The following is a 20336-nucleotide window of genomic DNA, read 5'->3' as shown; positions in this document are numbered from 1 at the left end:
TTTTAAGTTGTACCCAGATACGATGTAACATAGGATTAACAAAGAACTGATTCGACATAAAGCAAGATTTACAATCACAGTATACGAAAAGGAATAAGTAAGACTAAAATGGAACACAGGAAACACAATGATAAAATGTTCTTTATATGTCGCAGGAGAATTGTTTCAAAAGCTGTAGATAGAGAATTGAACATTTGTGCAGGTCTGTAAGTACTACAAAGGCAAAAGTTTTCGCATTGGCAATATGCCTTGTTCATTGTTTTAAAGTGTGCGGTTTCTATCATGTGGCTGCTACCAAACATCTCTTTTCTTCGAAAATTTATATACTGCGATTATAAATGCAATTTAAATGAATAATACGAACGAGTGTGCCATTAAAGAAGTAGCGTGCCTCCGTCTAATTAGTAATATATTTTCTTTGGTTTCTAAAACTGACACTGTTAAAGTGAAGTACATTTGCAGGAGCTGCGCTATTCGCCAACATGATTGGCATGATAAAATTGTAAATCGCAAATGATTAACTTCGTAGTACAATAATTGCTTGCTTGCTTAACTTTATTCATTTTGATTTTAAGGCGTATATATAGCTGAGGAATGTAAATACTAGAATATTGATTAAAGGATACTGAATGTATGTGTGCGTGATGTTGACATATTACTCATACACAAATAAAACAATTTTCTGCTTCAGACATTTATTTTTCCATACGAGTTTAGGTGATTCACATCATCATCTTCAGGTGAAGTATTGCTTAGTGACAAGCAACGCTTTCGCGAGTTTTATCACCTTGCCACCACACATCATATTAATATACGTTAGGTACACATTGGCCATTTGGTCATTTGATTTTAAGACGTTAACCACATCATGTTGAAATGTTTAAAGTATTTTAGGGTGGTGCACGGTGACAAAACTCGCATAAAAGTTGCACTGTTCTCATTTTGCATATGGAATTCACATGTGATAATTGTACCCGTTACCATCATGGTTATAAGAAACCTCTGTTAAGAACGCCATTAGATGTAGCTTCCTCCTCACACACGTGCGGAAGCTAAGATATCACGTGACTACAGTTTTGCACTGTAACAGAAGAAACTTGAAAATCCCCAACGTGGTGAAATTAGCGAACAGCAGAGGCACGAAGTAATGTGTTTACTTCTATTACTTCAAAAATGAAACAGTCATTTGGAAAAACGGCATTCCGTTTGCAGAGACGGGGCTTTTCCTATTTTTGAGTCCATCACTCTTTTATTATTCGATCATAGCCAGTTTTGGCTTTCAACGACCATCTTCAGATGCTACAATAGAGCACAGAGAACTTCAATTAAGACCTAAAACAAATGCAATTATTTTCACTAGATCTATTTATGTGTTTGGTGAAGTGCTACTAAAATACATATGGTTCATACCTATGGGCTGCATTTGATAAGCAAGTGTTCATGCGTTGTCAGCTAAACATAAAATTAGAAATCAGTAACTTACATATATACAATCACGTGTACTTTTTCCTTCCCTACTCTTTGCTCTAATGAGTGCGTCCTGTATAAGACACTCTTCAGTCGTATAGTGTCGTAAGCCTCTGTGCAGTGGTGTTAATGTGTAGTAGCCAGAAGTGCAGCACCTCGCGCTATACTTACTTTTGTATTTGATGAATAACTAACTCAAGTATTGTTGTAGTAATTGTAATGTTTTATAGTTTTTACGATTGAATATTGTCTTAAAGAGGGCGCACCCATCTAGCGCAAAGAGTACGGAAGGAAACGTACACTTGGTTGTATGTCTATAATTCACTGGTTTCTGATTTTATGTCTAGCTGACAACGCATGAACACTTGTTCATCAGATGCTGCCTTTAGGTATGAACGATGTCCACTGCAATAGCACTATACTAAGCACCCAAATAGATCTGTTGTTGTTGTTGTTGTTGTTGTCTTCAGTCCGAAGGCTGGTTTGTTGCAGTTCTCCATCATATTCTATCCTGTGCAAGCCTCATAACCTCCGAACAAACATTGCAAACTACATCCTTCTTAATCTGCTTACTGTATTCAACTCTTGGTCTCCCTCTACAGTTCTTATCCAAAACACTTCCCTCTAGTAGTAAACTGGTGATCCCTTGATGTTTCAGAATGTATCCTATCAACCGACCCCTTCTTTTGATCGAGTTGCGTCACAAATTTCTTGTCTCCCCAGTTCAGTTCAGTACCTTCTCATTAGTTACATGATCTACCCATCTAATACTCAACATTTTCTGTAGCAACACACTTCGAAAGCTTCTATTCTCTTTTTGCCTAAAATGTTTAACGTCCATATTTCACTTCCATTCATGGCTACACTCCAGACAAATACTCGTACTTTCAGAAAGACTTCCTAACACTTAAATCTACATTCGATTTAACAAATTTCTCTTCTTCAGAAATGCTTTTCTTGCCATTGCCAGTTTACATTTTATATCTTCTCTACCTCGGCTATCATATTATTTTGCTGCCTACTCAGAAAAACTCATCTACTACTTGAAGTGAAGTGTCTCGTTTCCTAATCTAATTCTCTCGTCATCACCTCATTAAATTGGATTGCATTCCATTAACCTTGTTTTGCTTTTGTTGATGTTCCTCTTACATCCTCCTTGCCCGACAATGTCCATTCCGTTCAATTGATCTTTCAAGTCCTTTGCTCTCTCTGACAGAATTACAACGTCATCGGCAAACCTCAAAATTTCCAGTTCTTTTCCCTGAACTTTAACTCCTACTCCAGATTTTTCTTTGGTTTCCTTTACTGCTTGTTCAATGTACAGGCTGAATAACATCGGGGAAGTCTACAGTCCTGTCTGTCTCTTCTCAACAGCTGCTTCCCTTTCATGTTCCTCGACTGTCACAACTAATGTCTGGTTTCAGTATAAGATGTAAATAACTATTTGCCCTCTTTATTTTACTCCAATTACCTTCAGAATTTCAAAGAGGGTATTACAGTTAACATTGTCAAAAGCTTTCTCTAAGGCTCAAAATGCCGTAAATGTAGGTTTGCCTTTCCTTAACCTATGTTCTAAGAAAAGTGGTAGAGTCAGTATTGCATCGCGTCTTGCTACATTTCTTCGGAATCCAAACTGATCTTCCCCGAGGTTGGCTTCTACCAGTTTTACTATTCTTCTGTAAAGAATTCGTGTCAGAATTTTGCAACCATAATTTATTAAATTGATTGTTCGGTAATTTTCCCACCTGTCAGCAACTGCTTTCTTTGGAATTGGAATTATTACATTCTTTTTAAAGTCTGAGTGTATTTTTCATGTCTCATTCATCTTGCACACCACACAACATGGAACAGTTTTGTCATGGCTGGCTCTCCCAAGGCTATCAGTAGTTCTAATGGAATGTTGTCTACTCCCGGAGCCTTGTTTCGACTTAAGGCTTTCAGTGCTCTGTAAAACTCTTCGCGCAGTATCATATCTCCCATTTCATCTTCATCTATATCCTCTTCGATTTCCATAATATTATCCTCAAGTACATCGCCCTTGTTTAGACCCTCTAGACAGTCTTAAACCTTTCAGCTTTCTCTTCTTTGCTTATGACTGGTTTCCATCTGAGCTCTTGATATTTAAATAGCTGCTTCTATTTTCCACAAAGGTTTCTTTAATTTTTCCTGTAGGCTGAAGCTATCTTTCCCCTAGTAAAATATACTTCTAAATCCTTACATTTGTCCTCTAGCCATTCCTGCTCAGCCATTTTGCACCCTGTGAATCCCACTTTTAAACGTTTGTATTCCCTATCGCCTACTTCATTTGCTGCATTTTTATATTTTTTTCCTTTCATCAATTAAATTCCGTACCTCTTGCGTTATCCAAGGACTTCTACTGGGCCTTGTGTTTTTACCTATTTGATCTTCTAGTGCCTTCTCTCTTTCATCTCTTAAAGCTACCCATTCGTCTTATACTATATTGCTTTCCCCTGTTGTAGTCAATCGTTGCTTACTGCTTTCCCTGAAACTCTCTACAGCCTCTGGTTCTTTCAGCTTATCCATGCCCCATCTCCTTAATTTTCTACCCATTTACAGTTTGTTCAGTTTTAAGCTACAGTTCATAACCACAAAATTGCGGTCAAGTCCTTATCTGCCTCTCAAAATGTTTTACAATGTAAAATCTGGCTCCTAAATCTCTGTCTTACGATTATATATTTAATCTGAAATTTTCCTGTCTCTCCAGGTCTCTTCCACGCATGCAACCTTCATTTATGATTCTTAAATCAAGTCCTAGTGATGTTTAGATTATGCTATGTGCCGAATTCTACCAGCCGGCTTCCTGTTTCATTCCTTTCCCAAATTCCATATTCACCTACTATTTTCGCTTCTCTTCCTTTCCCTACTGTGAAATTCCAGTCCCCCATCAAAATCAAACTTTCATCTCCTTTAACTGTCTGAATAATTCCTTTTATCTCATCATAGATTTCTTCAATCTCTTAATCATCTAAGGAGCTAGTTGACATATAAACTTGTACAACTGTGGTAGGGGTGGACTTTGTAACTGTCTTGACTATGAAAATGAATTCACTATGCGGTTCATGGTAGCTTACCCGCATTCCTATTTTCTTATTCATTATTAAACCCACTCCTGCATTACCCCAGTTGGATTTTGTATTTATAACCCTGTATTCATCTGACCAGAAGTACTGTTACTGCTACCACTGAACTTCACTAATTTCCACTAAATCTAACTTCAGCCTATCCATTGCCCTTCTTAAATTTTCTAACCTGCCTGTCCGTTTAAGGGAGCTAACATTCTACGCTCCGATTTGTGGAACGCCAGTTTTACTTCTCCTGATGACGACATCCTCCTGAGTAGTCCCCGCCCCAAGATCCGAATGGGGGACTATTATACACCTCCGGAATATTTTACCCAAGAGGATACCATCATCATGTGACCATACAGTAGAGCTGCATGACCTCGGGATAAATTACGCCTTTAGTTTCCCCTTGCTTTCAGCCGTTCGTAGTACCAGCACAGCAAGGCCGTTTTGGTTGATGTTACAAGGCCAGATCAATCGCCTAGACTGTTGCCCCTGCAACTACTGAAAAGCCTGCTGCACCTCTTCAGCAACCACTTCTTTGTCTGGCTTCTCAACAGATACCCTTCCGTTGTGGTTGCACCTACGGTACGGCTATCTATATCGCTGAGACACGCAAGCCACTCCACCGACGGGAAAGTCTGTGATTCATGGGGTGAAAATATTGCACTTGTCTCAGGGCTTAATTTAAGCTTGCCTGTTCTCTTTGTAGCATCTGAAGATGGCCTTTGAAGGCCGAAGCCGGTTATGATTGTACCATAAAAGGTGACCGAGTTAAAAAATAAACCGCCTAGCAGGAAATGACTTCCCTCACGAAATTCGACAGTTCTTGTTATTACATTCAGAGTATCCAAAGAGGGCATCAAAAGGAAGCAACAGTTGAAAGTAATGAGGGCCGCGCGGGATTAGCCGAGCGGTCTTAAGCGCTGCAAAAAAATGGTTCAAATGGCTCTGAGCACTATGGGACTTAACAGCTGTGGTTATCAGTCCCCTAGAACTTAGAACTACTTAAACCTAACCAACCTAAGGACATCACACAACATCCAGTCATCACGAGGCAGAGAAAATCCCTGACCCCGCCGGGAATCGAACCCGGGAACCCGGGCGCGGGAAGCAAGTTAAGCGCTGCAGTCACGGACTTTGCGGCTAGTCCCGGCGGAGGTTCGAGTCCTCCCTCGGGCATGGGTGTGTGTGTTTGTCCTTAGGATAATTTAGGTTAAGTAGTGTGTAAGCTTAGGGACTGATGACCTTAGCAGTTAAATCCTGTAAGATTTCACACGTATTTGAACATTTTTTTTTTTTTGAAAGTAGTCAGAAGACTGGGTTCATCTACATCTACATGGATACTCTGCAAATCACACTAAAGTGTCTGGCAGTGGATTCATCGAACAACCTTCATAATAATTATCTATTGCTCCAATCTCGAAAAGCGCGAGCAAGGAACGGAAAACTATATCATTCCGTGAGAGCTCTGATTCGTTATTTTATCGTGATGATCATTATCTTTCTGTGTAGGTCGGTGTCAAAATAATAATTTGGCATGAGTAGGAGAAAGTTGGTGATCGAAATTTCGTGAGAAGATTCCGCCATCATCGAAAAAAGCCTCCGTTTTAATATATCATGTCAGTGACACTCTCTCCCCTATTTCGCGATTATACAGAACCTGCTGCTAATCTTTGAATTTTCTGGATGTATGCCGTTAATCCTATGTAGTAAGGATCCCCAGATCTTTAACAGATCCATTACTTTTTCTAGGTGTTCTGCAAGTTAAACTCAGCCTTTGGTCTGCCTTCCCCGCAACATTTTCTATGGGTTCTTTCCAATTTAAGCTGTAAGTGATTGTAATTCCTAGGTATTTAGTTGAATTTACGGCCTTTAGATTTGACTGGTTTATCGTGTAACCAAAGTTTAACGAATTCCTTTTATCGCTCATGCGGATGACCTCATACTTTCATTATTTAGGGTCAATTCCCAATAGTGTTGTACTATATACCCGATTTTAGCCAATCTGTTCACTGACCAAGCTGTAAATGTAACTAAGGAGAAACTTGGAATGTGAATTTACGTTCAGGTAGAATAAGTAAAAACTTTGAAATTTGCCAACGTCACTGTAATTCTGCACTGCTCCAAAAAGATCTGCGTCCACCTTGACATTAGGACAGAGCCGAATCTGCTGCTTCGCCAAGGAAAGAGCGTAACCTCCCGTGAACCATGCGACAATCAGACAAATCCAAGTTATAATGTGATTGCTAAAGCCACAATATTTATCGTCGCATTCGGCATTGTTAAACCTGCGGTATATTAGAATCATAGGTAATCGGTGTACAAAATGCTTGAGGATTCTGCAACTGATACAACGTCTACACCCTCAGATACCAGGAGGGGATAAGAGCCGCCTCTTGCCCTCCCCTCCCCCCCCCCCCCCAAACCAGTCATCTTCAGACGCAAGCCCCCTGTTTGGTGGACTGAGTAAAGAGTCGCAGGCGAAAACGTGCATGTTCTGGCTTGAGTACAATAAGTTCTATTTATCTCCAAGAAAATTCTTTACTTCGTTTTGCGTTCTTCCACCACATATACTGCTCGAAAGAACCTTAATTAAATTTTGTTCTCACTTTTCTTACAATACGTACGAGTTAATCACAACATCCAACGGACTGCTTATTACGATACCAGCGTGGAGTTGATCTTATCGACACGTTCTCTCGTTCGCTAACGCGGCGCCTGCAGAATGTCGGTAATTTGTTAGTTGTGGAAAAATGATGTTCTCATCGACTGCACCAACATTTGTGAAATCTGTCTGCCGATAAATCTGAGAGCGGTGTGTTAATTTAGTAATGTAGGCGAGCCCTCCTGTTCCGAGAGTCGTACCATTCGCTTATCTGACTTAATCTGAACACCTGAATTTGTTTTGTCGATGCTATAGTAAAATTTTTGCAAAGAAGAAAATAGTAAACATCTGACGTTAGTAATGCTCTTTATTTACACAAATAGCGCTGTTACCATTTTCGAACGGACAGGCTCGTCTTCAGACGGCTATTCACATCATGATTTCATGATTTCACTTCTTGATTCTTGATGTATACATTAGTCGTCGACTTTCTCCCCCCCCCCCCCCCCCCCCCCCCCGCGGCCTTGTTTGCGACGAAAGTTACTTGGGTTGTGGTGCCCTACAGCAAAAAGCAAAAACCGATACGACAAACGGACCATTTTGATTGTAACGATGCTTAATAACGAATGAAAACAGTGTAAATAAATCTCTAAAGTATAACTGTTTTACTTTTAGGTTACTTACGTCGAGATTCCTGCGACTGCTTGTGTTCACGAAATAATAAAAAACGCATAAAACACTTATTTATCAATAAAAATGCACTCAACATGTAGCACCACACACACACACACACACACACACACACACACACACACACACACACTCACACACAAGCACACACATCAGACACACACAAGCACACACATCATCAGACAGTTTTTGACACATAAAAAACTGTAAATTAAAGAGAGCGGTATCACGGATAAAACAGTACCAAAGAATTTCTCACTCAAGAGATGTTATGATATGTACGATTACACTGATATGGCAACAGAAAATTTACAGTGTATAAACGTGTCATTACATGCTACCATATTTATAGTGCGTGAACATTGGTTACAATTAAAATAAGCTAATAAAGACCTTGTTTATTACTAAATGTTACAGAAATAGATATGATGTAAATATTATGGTATACAAAATGGAAAAAAGTAAATGATGAGAAATGACTGTACATAAGAAATATTATGGTAATGGATGTTATACTGACATGTGATAGCTAGCTGAAAGTTTACATTAACTATTGCATTAATGCATGGATAAGCAGGCTGTTATATTACGGTGTTGTATTTCATGTTAGTGTAGGGTCTGCATGTTATTGTCAAATTTCAGCAATAATATTTTGGTGCCGGCTGCGTTACGTTTTGTTTTTGTAAAATAACTAGTTTTCGAAAATTTTATTTTGAAATTATTTAGTGATGCGTAGTATTTAACTAGTTTTCAATGTTGATTTTATTACATGCAATAAATCACGTGTTTTCCCTCATTTCGCTTACGTTCAAATGGATAGTTTGTCTACTTGTAAATGTTACTATTCTGATGATGATGATTATGCTGATGATTTATGGCGGAGGGGACTAAACGCATGCTCATCAACGCTATTGCCTTACTGGTACACCGAAGAAATCTATGGAAAAAGATCAATAAACTGGAAAACTACGTTTTATCCCACCACAAGAATCGTGAAGCAACCCCAAGAAGATGAGCTTCAGAAAAGCCGTTAATAAACGAGACACAGCAGAATAACTAAATAAAATCATGGATAAAATGCCTGTAAAGACGCTGTTAAAAAAGGAACAGATAACCGCGGCTGGATACCGACTGAGAAATAATATGTGACCCAGTTACTCAGTGACACATCCAGTATTTTGGGTAGAATTCCGGACACCACACAAAATATTAAGACACGAACAACACTCGTCCCATCATCAGTTAAAATAGAGGAAAGATCCCTTGGGAGACCCAGTTCAACCCTCAGGTCGTCATATAAAACACACTCAGTTAAAATATGTCGTATTGGCAACTGTGTCCCGCGTCTCTCACATACTGGGGGCTCCTCTTGACGTAAGGGAAAACATGTGTCAATGGGCAATGTCCTACTTTAAGCCGAGAAAGGGCTACTTCTTCACACCGTCGCGAGCGGAAGGCAGTAATCCATGGTCGCACTGAAGTCTTTATGGAACCTAGTTTATTATTCCTCACTTCCAGGCACTGAGACTCCCACCAACATATGGCTTTCCTGGTCAAAAATTAGTGCCAGCCCACAGAGGAACTGAATAGCTACTCTCACCAGTTGTTAACCTCCCATTTCCGTTTTGCTGCACTGAACATATTCACTGATGACAGTACTCAACAGCAATCTATAATCACTTGCAAGAGATGGTTTGGAAATATGTAGGGGGAGCCGCGCGAGCCATGGCAAGGCACCTCATACCTCGCGGTCTTGCAAGAGGCTTAAAGAAAACGACGACGTCGAGGTCTACATAGTCAGAACATACCTCGTATGGAAATGAAACCGGAGGGGGGGGGGGGGGGGGAGTCGAACCTATTCTTTTCAGTGGAAATATCACGGAATTCATCTTAATCATAGAAAACGTTAATTACGTAAGTTAGATAAGCTTAGAGGGATCTGAACCCTCCTCCCGGATGCAAGTCCAGTTTCGTTACCACTGGGCCAGATCGCTGTCTGGGTGTTGTCGCTTGTGTTTTCTTGTTAGCGATTCTGTTTGTTAATTTTGTGCTAGTATTATCCGACAAGGTGAACTGTGGGTTGGGCAGAGAAAAATGAAAATGAATCTGAAGTGTCCCGTGCAGCGTTGTCAGCAGCCTATTACTCAAATAAATTTTGTCTCTAGCTACTGTCAATTTGTTGTGAGAGTACAAACACCATTCATAAATATTGTACACTGTGTTTAGTGGCACTCATTCGTTGTGCATCATCTGAATCCACGTCTTATCTGTAAAATGTAAACTTTCTCGGCCGGAATTGTCACAATTAATAAAATATTCCGGGCTATTGTACCGTGGTCAAGGGATTTCACTTTAAAACCCGACGTTTCGTCCCCATATGCGGAGGATATTTTCAAGGGGGATCGTAGCTTTGTTGAATATCCGATTCACGCCCTGGCCCGCTACTGACTACAACAAAATTCTGCTCCCGTACAGTGGCATGACGTCACATGTTTTGAATACACGAACGCAATTGGCTAGGAGACCTCCACATTCATTTTGGTAGGATTCAAGTACTGGTAACCACAAGCGGATACCACAAAAGGCTATATAGAGAGGCCATAGAGATTGTGAACACTCCAGGAATTTCAGTAGAAAGGAGTAGGACGTGAAATTGAATGAAATTTGGATTCTGATGTTGAAGAAGATGTGTACCAGTCTTCCACCATCGGCTGATAGTAACAGCGGACGGCGTCAGTCGACAACGGCCAATTGCGATAGCGTATTCAAATTGTGACGTCACGCCATTGCGCGGGAGGTCGCGGAAGCGGAATTTTACTGTAGTCAGTAGCGAACCAGGGTGTGGATCGAACTTTCAACAAAGCTACGATTCCCCTTGAAAATGTCTTCCGCAGATGGAGACGAAACGTAGGGTTTTAAAGTTAAATCCCTTCCACCACGGCATAATAGCCCGGAATATTTTATTAATTGTGTCATGTTTTATCTACCGAGCAAAGTGGCGTAGTGGTTAGCACACTGGACTCGCATTCGGGAGGACGATGGTTCAAACCCGCGTCCGGCCATCCTGATTTAGGTTTGCCGTGATTCTTAAATCGCTTCAGACAAATGCGAGGCCACGGCCGACTTCCTTCCCCATTCTTCCCTAATCCGATGGGACCGATCATTCGCTGTTTGGTCCCCTCCCCCAAATCAACCAACCAACCATGTCTTACCTGAATAAACCACTAGTCATGTAGACTCAATTGCTTCGTTGTGACGTAAACTTCCAATTCTGAAACTTCTTTTTTCACCTGGAGCCTTCTTAAAACGAGACCTCACAGAATTTTTTTCTGAAAGTTTGACTGTTATAGTTAAAAGCCAACCCTGTACAGAAAGACCTCATAAATTATCGATCTCAGTGTCGGAGAAATAGCTGACACACAATACCTTTGTGCAAGTCATCAACAAAATAATTAAAAACAGTTCATAGAACTACGTTCAGTGCCGTTTTCCCTTGACATTATCTCTTATTCTCTTCTGGTCGTGAAGTAACCGAACAATATCCCTTAACGGGAATTGTCGCGTGTACATATGAAGACATTTTCTGTCCGGTTTCTTACACATACGCTGCCAAATACGACGGCCCAAGGAGAACTTAAATGCAATTGTATTGTGTCACGAGACCAAGATAGTTGCTGTAATTTGCTCTGCCGACAATAGTGCTACTAATTTATGCTACATCTCTTACTTTGTTTTATCATTTAAACGTGTCGCTACAAGTATCCATTTCTTGAGTGCACTTCTGGAGGAGACACAGAGCAACAGAGGAAAATTGGTTACTAACAACAGATTTAGCGTGGAGGATCACAAGCTCGTAGTGAACAATGACGTTGCAAGAAATCAGCCGTGATCTTTGTAAGAACTATCCCAGCATTCACGTACCGCTCCCATAGAGACCGCGAAGACGTGATTATGTAGTTATTATAAGGTGCACAGAAGAATTTAAGAATTTATTCTCCTGCTCCCTATAGGTGACAGGAATGGATAAAAACTGTAACATTTGGTACAACTTTAAATACCCTCGGCCATATTCTTCACAATCGTTTCCAGGATACGTATGCACGAGACGTCTTCGGAAAGTAAATACCGTTTTATCCTACGGCCACCGCAGCACTACATAGTGTCGAAGCTCCGCATATTCGTATTCATCTGTTCATTGTCTTTCCCCTGCCCCCATTACAGCTGGAGTGTGTTGTGTTAACATTTGTTAGTGATCGTTCAAAGTTTTTAATACAATCAGTGAGCTCGTCAACTGTGAAGTGCATTCTGTAATACGGTTTTTGAGCACAAAGAATGTTAATCCAGATGAAACAGGTCGTCAACTTGTAGAGATTTATGGTGAAAATGTAATGACTGGTGAGAAAGTGGATTAGACAATTCAACTAATGTTAAATGAATCTTCCGTCGGTTCTGGTAGAACAACATTATAATAAATGAAAAGCACTAGTCTGCTTTTGTTCTGTAATATTACTTTTATTCTGCTAACGGGATTTCGGCTAACAAGGCCACCTTCCAACATTTACTTGAGTATTGTCACTAAAGAAGTTACAATGTTTGTAAACAACATTGGAAGAGAAGCTACACATCTAGATTGAAGCAGAAACACACAGAAGTGATATCTTTGACAGTATGGTGGTAATGCAATGAAAAAGTAAAAAATTGAACAGTAAATAAATAAAAACGGAGTAGACAGGAAAAAACTTGAACACAAAATAGGAACAGCATGCCTGCATAACAGTTTCCGTTAATAAACAAAATTAATAAAATAAAATTACTACTTGACAAGGCTACGTTTATGAAGAAGCACAGAGCTGCTGACCTGTTGACAAGGACGGTTTTGTTTAGAAAATGAATGAGAATATTCATGAAAACCGACGGTTCACAATAGTAGTACTTTGTGACGGGTTTCCACAAATTTCAAAAACTGTTTTGCATGAAATTATCACACATCGCTTAAATTTTCGCAAAATGTGTCCCATTGGATTCCAAAAACACGTACGGATGTCCATAAAGCGAAGCGAGTTGGAAGTGCTTTGAGATTTCTCACCCAGTACAGTGACGAGGGAGATTAATTCTTAAACAGAATTGTAGCCGATGATGAAACTTGAGCCTGTAATCTCCAGGATCAAAACAACAGTCGATGGAGAGGAGGTACTCACGATCTCACAAAAAACAAAAATTTATAATAATGTTGTAAACATAAGAAAGCCAATAACTGACGGAAAGTCATTGAGTAAATCAGAAGTAATATCTGGCGTTCCCCAGGGATGTGTTACAGGGCGTCTGCCCTTTCTGATCTTCATAAAGGATTTAGGAGACAATCTGCAACTATTGGCAGATGATACTGTCATTTTTTGTCTTGTAAAAGTCGTCAAATGATCAAATCGAGCTGCAGAATGATTTAGGCAAGAAATCTGTATGGTGCAAAAAGTGGCAATTGACTCTAAATAATGAAAAGTGTGAAGTCGTCCGCACGAGTACTAAAAGGAATCCGCTAAATTTCGGTTGCAAACAACGCTCGCATTTACTGCGCTACATGTTGGAATTATTTTCGCTATATTCGACTAACAATTATTTGACTATTTTTCTAAAGTTTAGTCAGAACAAGGTGTCAGACAGAAACTGAACTTAAATCACGGATAGCCCAGGTCATTAGTGCAAGCTAAATGCCAGAAAAATTAAAGCAAGCGTTGGTCGAAGAACTTGTAAAGAACGGCAACACTTCAGGAAGCGACCACGAAAGCCGCGAAGATTTTTCAGTGGTGGCCGATGTTCCATATGGTAAACGCGAAATTAATACTCTTTATAACTATATACTTGCAATAAACAGAAAGTAAATTATTCGCTTTAAATTCGTATAATGGTATGTTCGGGCAGAGCAGACGTGTTGCATTTGAAGAGGATCTTTGCGTGGGTGCTTCATGCTTCCATTTATTTATTTTGGTATGACCTTGTTGACCTTACAGCCATCTACGTATTACAAGATTTCTTAACACAAATGTATTAAAATAGTTTTGTTTCTGCTTATGCTATAGTCCTGTTAGGTAAGTATATTACATTCATACGATAATTTGTACACTCTCTACCGTCTGTGGGTAGCGAAGAGTCGACAGCAGTTTGTAGCTCATCGCGCGATGCTGGGACCAGTCACGTAACGCGACTTCGTTTACATTTCTGTGACAACGCGTCGGTATTGCCGCACTTGTGTATGTGACTATAGTTTCTAAGTCGAAAATTACGGCTGCCTTATGCATTTCCCGGTTGAAAGCTAGCAATATCTTCTCCTGCCATATATTTCACTACTCAATGTTAAAAAAAAAATTCAGCAAAGATGTGATGTTTCAATGACAGAGGAGCAGAGGATGGAAATTACTGAAAAAAACTTCATAGACAAGTCAGAATACCACCGCCATTATAGCTTGAGATTTACTTATAGATTATAAATTATTTTATTAATAATAATAACTAACTAAAGAGTGCTTTTATAGCCTACAATGCTTAGAAATTAATTAAATGCTCCTGTTGTTTAAATTGTTCTTCCTGACCGGAATTGTTATGTCTTTGCATGTAGCATGTTTCATGATTAAGAGTGGTAGGTAATGTCCGCGAGAATTCGATTATCTGTGGTTGTAGTAATAATTACTTTGCAGTTAAAATTACAGAACAGCCCCAATATTATATTACTATTTTTGTTTACTTACGTCACATGCGATCGATTTCACAAAAACTGTTTCGGTAATTATAACAGAACTTAAAAGTTGCGGAACACACAAAGAATAGCACACCCCATGTCGTGTTAAAATTCGGTCATGTTTTTATTTTATGGAATGTAAATTACGAGGCCCATCCGCAGAATGTGCAAAATCAGAAACAAAATAGCTTTTCTTTGTACATAATCATTAAAAATGCTTTGTCCCACTGGCACGCACCGAAAGAAATCTGGTTAAATTTGGCGTGGAGGGTATTCACAAGCGTCAAGCTGTTAATTCACAATAATGCTTCAAAGTGAAATGATCGGATTTTTACAGACGAAAAATATTCTCATAGAATGGGCGTACTGCTTAAGGGGAACACAGTGAACGAATTGTAAACGGACGTTTTTAAATCATAGCTTTCAGCCTCATGTCAAGCAAATGGTTTCATAACCGTTTTGGACTTCATAGCAAGTCGTCAGATGACGTTGCACAGAAAAGTACAATCAGGAGGCCAGGAGAGGCGTTCAAAATAAATCACTTGCTTAAGAGGCATGGTCTCTGCAGGTGAAAACTGTACTACAGGATTAAGAAGAAAGATAGTATATGGAAAGGAAGTATTTTGAAAAAATACATGGATTGCTACTGTCAGAACAGAATACCGAATGATTTAACATGATTTACTAAATTTTCATGCCCACAAATTTCGACACAGATTTTACAAATTTCGATGCAGATGGCGATCAGCGACTTGGCGATGTGAACAGCATTTCGGTTATCCGCACAGGCCAGCATGGTAGGATAACGAAATCGTCAGTGACGTTAGTCTACCGAAGTCCGAATATCAGTTATGCGTTTTGACAGTACTTGTTCCTTTAATTTTAAATTAAGCCTTGTGTAACCCTATTTGGTAAGTAAGCGCAGCAAATTCAGTTTGTAATGTGGAACTCAATAATTACTCATCAAATAATCAATGCAATGTAAAGCAGCTATCGCCGTTACATTTCCAAAGAGATTATTCATATCACTGTATTTACATAAGTAGAATTGGGCACTTGGTTCGTGATGGTTCGAAAAAATTGCCATACGCAAAACATTTAACAATGCAGTATGCTTGAAACATTTGTTTTGGCTTAAGCTGTTACAGAATATGCCTTTTAGTTTACATCACTGATGAACGCTTATGGTAGTTCGAATCCTGGTGTTGATAGAAGTTTTACAGTCAATTTTGGTTCGGCCAGTGGTAAAAACGTTGGCAGTGCAATGTTTCTTGTCAACAGACTGATTATTCATCGTTGTCCTGGCTTCATATCTGAAACTCTGTGCATAGACTCAGGGCGTAGTGTGTGTGTGTGTGTGTGTGTGTGTGTGTGTGTGTGTGTGTGTGTGTTTTTTAATGTGACTGTCTGTCGGTTAAAGATATTAAACTCTTCTGATGACACTCGAGAGACGTAGGCTATGTATTGACACTAGCTTTTGCTCTAACTCTTTTCTTTCTCATCTTCATTAATTATACAAACACAGCATTACAATTTACAAAAAATCATTACAGTCGTCTACACTAAACACAACGCTTACATTTCATAAATGAAGGGCGACAGTGAGCTGAGCAATCGTTTCCCATAAGGCAGTTGACTGTATACCGTAGTTGAAAATGTTGAAAACAAGTGAAGAACCAGGTGACCATCAAAAGCGACTAACTGATGAAAACGGTTTGTTTGGCTGTCAGAGAGATAATTCGCTTTTACTGAATTTGATTTCTTGTTTCCAGAAACATTATCCCGTAACAAATTTCTTCGATGAGAGTATCGAAAAACAGCCTAAAGATGTGAAAGCATTGCGCAGATAAAGTACTCGCATGCACAGTTACTATCAAGTATGATACTTTCATCACAGCATTTATGAATAAACTTGTTCATATGCGACTAGCAGTGTATGTCTGAGATTTTTATGATCAGCTCTCCTCATGAATATTGCTTCAACTAGTTCCCATCCACAGTGTAACTGTCCTTCACTCGACATAGAACTGTCTGCTGTACAAAGCTAAATACTAACATAATTATATCTGTGGTGTAAATACTTGTTTTGCATGCAACTTTGTCACCAGGTTCGGGTTTTCTACGACGCAAGTGAAATTCATGAAGGAGTGACTCTCGGTAGTTTAAGAAGACTGGAAGGCTTGTTGTGTTGTCAACGAGCACGTGTTACTGCTTGATGACTAGTAATTCTTTCATCCAGCTCATCGAAGGCAAATCTCAGTAGGAATCCAGCATGAATGCGTTAAGTGTTAAGCAGCTTGACGCCCACGGCGACCAACCCGTGAGAGCCTGCGTTTGCCATCATATGGATTCCCGGCTTTGCATCTCGTTGACCTCGACTCTGTTAAGATTAGTACGAGAAAGGGAGGGCGCGGTTTCTGCAGCTCCCACGACCTTCTGGCCAGAGACGTCTTCGCATTTATTTTGCATTCTCAACAGCTTAGAAAATGAAGCAATGTCATGGAGACTACAATAAGTAAAGCAAACCCTAGAAATGAAAGGGCGGAACACCATAGAAAAAATTAACGGCGAGTTTCATCGACTTCTACAAAAGAAAATTCCGTGATCTGATTGAGAAACTTTTTCCCTAGCACGTGGAGGACAACAGAAATCATAGTACCAATACTCTGTCACATTGTCACTCATCAATTTCGTAATAATATTTTAGGCCTACAATTGCTGTAGGACAGTCAGTAATAAAACAGAGCATATTTAGTCTCGCATACATTCTGAGAAAAGGGATCATTTGGGACAAATATTCATTATTAGATCTTATCAGTTTTCTGTATACGGTATATCAAAAACACTTTTACACATTTGGTTGCGGATTCCTCATGTAAAAATAAGTCTTTCTTTTCCTTTTTCTCTCAATTTGTAGATTGATCGGCAGCAATTCTAGTTCTTCAGCTACTTCTATCTTCTAGTCTTGGTCTTCCTAGTGCGTTATTCCCAGACAGGTCTATTAATTTCACAACGAATGGGAAATGTCTGAATAGGTATCCAATCAATCGGTTCCTCCGTTCCAACGATTTTCTCTCCCTTATGTTGTTGAGGACTTCTTCGCTGGTTTTCCTCTCTGTCCATGAAATCTTTAGGACTCTTCTCCAACATTATATCTCAAAAACTTGGAGTCGCTTCCGCGCTGGCTCCCCTACGGTCCGTGTCTCCGAGCCATGAAGTGCAACGCTCCAATAAATAAATAAATAAATAGATAAATAAAGTGTTTACACACTGTTTCTTGCTATTTAAACTAAGATTTTTCAACGTTCTTCTTGTTGAATGCTGTTCTAGCTTGCAGTTCCACATTTAATTTCTTGGTATGAGCTACCATCTTCTACTAACCACATGCTTAAAGTTGGTGACTTGCCTTAGATTCTCTTTATTGAGACGTAGGTTATCTGCTATTGAAACTTTACTACACAAGGATTTCGGTTTTCTTCTCATTTATTTTCATATTATATCTTCCTGATGATACCTTGTTCATGCCTTCTGTGATCTTGTGGAGAATGTTTTCAGATTCAGGTTAACAGTGCTATATCATCTGTAAATCTAAATTTTTTATGTTTTCTCCATGTATGTTCAACATTTGTTGCTTTATATTCGTAAAGAGTAAAGGAGAAATGCTGCGTCCATTCCGAATACCTTCACTCTTTCAAATTTGACAACTGCTGTTTGATTCCTGTAAAGTTGTTATGATATTTTCATGTCTCGATAATCTAACTCAATGCACGTTTTAGACAAGTTTATTGTCGAAAGTCTTTTCTAAATCAACCAGTAAACCACCAGTTCTTTAAGTAATTGAACTAACACACATAACACCTTCAGACCTCTGAATAAGTTAATGTGTTAAATGTTTGCCTTTAAGCATGTAAGCAAGAAATATTTGAAATTATGCTTAAAGTTTGTTGAAAGTTGCTAAGTACTCTCTTTATCCTGATTTAGGTTTTCCGTGATTTTCCTAAGACGCTCGAGGCAAATGTCGGGATGGTTCCTTTGAAAGGGCACGGCCGACTTCCTTGCCTAATTCGATGGGACCGATGACCTCGCTTTTGGGTCCTCTCCCCCAAATCGACCAACTAACCAAACAGCGGATGTTAAGCAAAGGCTAGTTTTTCAGGCATCTGAATGTTTATGACATCATATCTCCTGAACTATGTGTCGTACAATGATGTAATTTATCAAGTACACTCCTGTGATGTATGTGGATATTGTTACAAAAATAAGCTACCAATACAGTTAGTAGCAAATAAGTAATAAATTAAAGCTTCATGCCTGATGCCGCCGTTTTACTACGTGAAGAGCAGAAATGTAGCAACCGACAAACGTCTTTCCTTTCGTCATCCTGTGGAAAGAGTCAGCAATAAAAAGTTTCGAAATGTTTGAAAAAATGTGTCAGGTTTCTTGGAAGTCGCTAATTGCTCTCATTCTCAGCTGCTAGATGAATAAAATCCTGGTATTTGCGCATCGTCAGTTATGTTGCTTCGAGACAAACACACAGTTTCTAACTGTAATACTTGCCTTACTGCGTTTAAGTTTTTAACACTAGACTGTACCTCTTAAAGAGTAGACTATGACGGCATTCCAAATTCATGCAAAATATTGAAAATCAAATTTTTGTAACATCTGGAAACTGTATGATAGGCAACCTGCAAATGGGTTTGGGTACAGTTCCCTGGCTTCCAGGACACTCGTTTAGGAACATAGATTAGTACAGTGGTTCCTAATCGGGGGTGAGGGGGGTAATTATTCCATGAGGGGTAAAATGAAATTTTCTGAGGTTAAAAACTGAACCATGCGATTCTGTTTCAGGCACGAAACTAAATTATTTGCAAGATATCATTCCTATTATCGCAATACTGAAAGACTCTAATACTGTGTATATAAGTTAACAATAATTACTTTTTCTCTGTTAGCAACACTGCCGGCCGGAGTGGCCGAGCGGTTCTAGGCGCTACAGTCTGGAACCGCGGGACCGCTACGGTCGCAGGTTCGAATCCTGCCTCGGGCATGGATGTGTGTGATGTCCTTAGGTTAGTTAGGTTTAAGTAGTTCTAAGTTCTAGGAGACTGATGACCACAGCAGTTAAGTCCCATAGTGCTCAGAGCCATTTGAACCATTTTTTTTTCTTTTTTTTTGTTAGCAACATTAAACCGGTGGAGGTTACAGATTCCTCACACAGTCTACCCACTAAACACGTATGTTGTTCTTTGTCCCGTACATTGCTAATGATAAAAGTGAGACATGTACGTAACAACTGCTAAATATCTCAGGAAAATGTCATCTCCAAGTATAGATAGTACACGCAGTCGCCCTTAAATTGCTTCATTATTCGTTTCGAAACAGATAAATGAATTTCTTGACAGCACGACACAGAAGTAACAACAAAAGGCTGTACGCATTATTATAATTAGACTGGTTAGACACAAAGCATTAACCGCCTGAAGTCGTCCAATTTGTGCCAGTTCAGAAGTAAGGAGTCCAGTAATCAAGTGATTTACAAACTGTCATTATAGTGCACACATCTGAACTGGTTTGATTTTAAATGGAGTTGTAGTGTGCAGGTCAAGCAAGTGCCGCAATGGAGAGGAGTAATGCAGGGGAGTACGTTTTGTAGCAAGTGTCTACCCTCACTGTGGATAGGTAGCTTTCTTACATGAAAAGAAGTTGTGGATACACACACACACACACACACACACACACACACACACACACAAACACA

The 20336-nt window shown here is 39.4% G+C and overlaps 1 protein-coding gene across 1 annotated transcript in view; it reads left to right on the top strand.

Moving 5' to 3' along the window:
- LOC126188301 (uncharacterized) overlaps positions 1-20336 on the top strand; it is a 216062-nt gene that overhangs the window by 141074 nt on the left and 54652 nt on the right. The gene's annotated exons all lie outside the window — the stretch shown is intronic.

The sequence above is a fragment of the Schistocerca cancellata genome, chromosome 5 (assembly GCF_023864275.1).
Source record: "Schistocerca cancellata isolate TAMUIC-IGC-003103 chromosome 5, iqSchCanc2.1, whole genome shotgun sequence".
NCBI lineage: Eukaryota > Metazoa > Arthropoda > Insecta > Orthoptera > Acrididae > Schistocerca > Schistocerca cancellata.
Note: the sequence above shows the minus strand (reverse complement) of the source record. Positions and strands in the feature narration are given on the sequence as shown.